The sequence below is a fragment of the Rattus norvegicus genome, chromosome X (assembly GCF_021556685.1).
Source record: "Rattus norvegicus strain SHRSP/BbbUtx chromosome X, alternate assembly SHRSP_T2T, whole genome shotgun sequence".
In the NCBI taxonomy this organism is placed as follows: Eukaryota; Metazoa; Chordata; class Mammalia; order Rodentia; family Muridae; genus Rattus; species Rattus norvegicus.
The window spans coordinates 155,171,277-155,174,708 of NC_141554.1; the positions used below are offsets into that span (position 1 = coordinate 155,171,277).

The window sequence follows — 3,432 nt, forward strand, 5'->3', positions numbered from 1 at the left end:
TTAACATATAATCAGAAAAATGATATTCACCAGAAACTAAACATGCTGTCACTTTACTTTGACCTATACAAAGGTTAGAAATCAGTTTTATATAAACCACTTTGTGTGACAGAGTCACATCAACACTCTGTTACAACAACCTGAATTGAAACAATGGCTTGGAAATTTTCAGCATAGCTTTATATGCTGACTTTTATAGAGGGAACATTTGTGAACTACTCAAGATACTATGGCATTGAGATATAGAACAAACATCAGAGTCCCCTCCCCATGTAGAAAGGAATGGACCTCCCTACTGTATCCTATAGGCTACATGAGAAGCAATGAATGTAAGAAAACAGGTAGAAGCAGGATTATAAAAATACATTCAAATGCACATATTAAACAAAGACTCATGTGCAACAGCACCTCAAAAATATAAGAATTGCACTGAAATACATCAGAGAATTTTGATTGGATAGCAATTTATACTAGGAAGAAAGAATTTTAAAAGATAGGATAAGAATAAATAAAAGAAGCTTGTAAAATTCAATAGTAATAGTGTGGGAAAAGGACAAGAACAGAAGGAAAAATAAAATCTACAAAAATGGAATCCTTTCCAATCCTATCAGAAATATTATCTAAGCAATATCAACAGTCCTTACAGTCAAATGAATATGTAAAGAGATGTTTACTCTTGGAACTTTCTCTGCTGTTTGGGTGAGTTACATATCCATATATTCTTAAGAATATGCTACTTTCAGAATAATGTTTTGAAAATTGAAAGTATTAAGTGTTATGGAAAATTGAAACTGGAATGTACCATTCTCTAGGTTCGGGGAGCTTGAAGAAGAGATTTGAAGAGCAAACCCTATGCCACATGTAACTCCCACAGACTAAACATTGGTGTACTGAGACACTGAAGAAAGAGCCTTCATGATCAAGCTGACCCTGTTTTCCCTCCCAGCATGTTCCTAATTCAGAGGTGTAAGGGGGTGGTACTTTTTGTTGTCTGAGCTCTATTTTGTTTTCCTAGGCAGATTGCCCTACCCACCAACCCCATTCACCAAGGGGTCACAGAGCATACACTGATGACAGAGTCCATGGTTGCCGCATTGGCTATGGCAGAACTAGCTGATCAATTATGGCTGATGGGTTTGTCTCCCATTATTCAAGGAGGGTATAAAGTCAGCTAGTTGACCCTCTGGGCAAGACCCTTGTGAAGCTTCACAATGGGCAAGGTTAATAAGTCACAAGAAGGCACTAAAGACACAGACCCATTGACATCACAATGCAACCTAACCGGAGAAGGGCAAGATTTGCCTAAAGCCCAGAACTCGACTTTCTGGCAGGACCTTGGATGAGTCCACCTACAGAGGGAGTGACAAAGTAACTTAACCCAACCTAAGTAAAGCCCCTCTTTTCTCCACCTGTGACCCCTCCCATGGAAAAACCTGCCCTTGCCTGCCCTAGCTTAAACTTTGTGCTCAACCCAAACCCCTAGGAAGCCTTGCTTCCTAGCACATCTGTAAGTAACCAATGTCTCATTTTGCTATCCTTCTAGGCTCTATGGGTCCTAAAAAGGATAAAATGGACCCTGAAAAAGAACACAAAGATGAAGATCTTAAAAAAAAAAGACACTCCTTCAGAGAAACCTAAGGAAGACAGAGAAACAACAACACTTCCTGGAGAAAATGAGCCTCAGAAAAAGAAGAAAAATCAAAGAAACAAATGAGAAAAAAATCCTGCAGGAAAAGCTGAAGTTGTTGTGGGATCAATATACTCAGGTACAGAATGAGATGAATGCACTGTGGAATCAATATTATCAGCTGCACGGTAAGGTGAAGACACAATGTGACCACCACTACAACGAGCTGCAAGTGGAGGCAAAGACATCAAGCAATCAAGACAAGCAAGTGCAGGACAAGGTGACTACCTTGTACAATCAAGAAAAGCAGCTAGAAGAGGAGGTGATTACACAATTAGATCAGGAAAAATAAGTAAAAGGAGAGATAATAGCAGTCAACAATCAAGACAAGCAGGTGAAGGGGAAGAGATTTACACACTACTATCAAGGCAAACAGGCGGAAGGGGAGGATCACATTGTCTACTAAGACAAGCAGGTGAAAAAATGGATTACTCTCTGCTATCAAAACAAGCAGGTGAGGAGGTGACCACACTCTGCAATCAAAGCAATTAAGCAAAAGAGGTGATCATATTCTGCGATCAAGACAAACAGCTGAAGGACTAAGTCAGCTCTGACTCAAAACACCTCCACTGCTGGCATCAATATAGTATTTAGTCCCAGAATGCAGCCAGAGATATCAGACCTATGTGTCTCCTCATCAAATTGCTTTTAAATACCCAGTTATTACACTTTGACTAGTTCAATGATATCCAGTGAGAATTGCAAAAATAAATTGATTATCACATGGAAATATTTGTAGCTTTGTGATTTTGTGGATCAAGAACTGGGAAGACAGATGGAGGGTGAGTTAGAAGGAGGAAAGGAGGGAGAAACTGTGGTTCCTCCATAGTTGGGGGGTCAGACAAGCTCAGACACTGGGGAATATGAACAGAACATCAAGATCTTCCTTGTCCACAATTCTACGAAAAAGAATAGAGCTGGGCATTCCTATCTGTGTGCTTTGAATGGGAGTGGGAAGGGATTTGGTTCAGGTTGTTGATTGCTAGATGTGGGAAGCATGTTTTGTGAGTGGCTGTATCCAACCGGCAAAGAGAGAAAACATTACTTGTGAATTGACTATCTCTTGTAGTTTTTGTTACACTCTCCCATGACCTAAGGAAAGACCCTTAGAAGGAATAAAGACACCATCCTATAGGAAGATAGCAATAGCACTCAAAGTAAAATAGTGGTGACTAGAAGATAAGACAGGGAAACAGTGAAGCCTAGCAAACCTGGACACTTCTTAATTCTAGTAATGTACACACACACACACACACACACACACACACACACACACACACGCACTTTCTCATTGTACATCTGCCAGGCTAGGATACTCACCTGCAAGTACTATGCACATACACTAAAATACAACAAAAACAAAAACAAAATCAAGACAAAACAAACAAAGCCTAGTAACATGTTTGCAATCTAGGAACCTACATTAGTATGGATCAGAATACAACACTCTACTTACAACAATGGAATAATGATCTCCCATCAAAGACAATCAACGATGTATAATTTCCACTGAAATGGTTTGTAGGTCAAATCAGAGTACAGATAAATAGGGGCCTATCTGGCTTGGACTTGCATCGATGTTTTATAAGGTAAACCATGTACTCTGAGTAAGTTTTGGGAAGAATCCACTCCATCATCTCTATGCATAGTCGCATGTCAAATAATTAATATCAGATGCACTGTGGGAAAATACACTGGAAGTGCACAAACACTTACATAATCTAAGTCTGTCTGTCAAAATAAAG

General features: G+C 39.5%; 1 pseudogene; it reads left to right on the forward strand.

Moving 5' to 3' along the window:
- The first annotated feature begins 1,211 nt into the window (after positions 1–1,211).
- Positions 1,212–2,179, forward strand: LOC147998395 (uncharacterized; annotated as a pseudogene).
- The last annotated feature ends 1,253 nt before the right edge of the window (positions 2,180–3,432 follow it).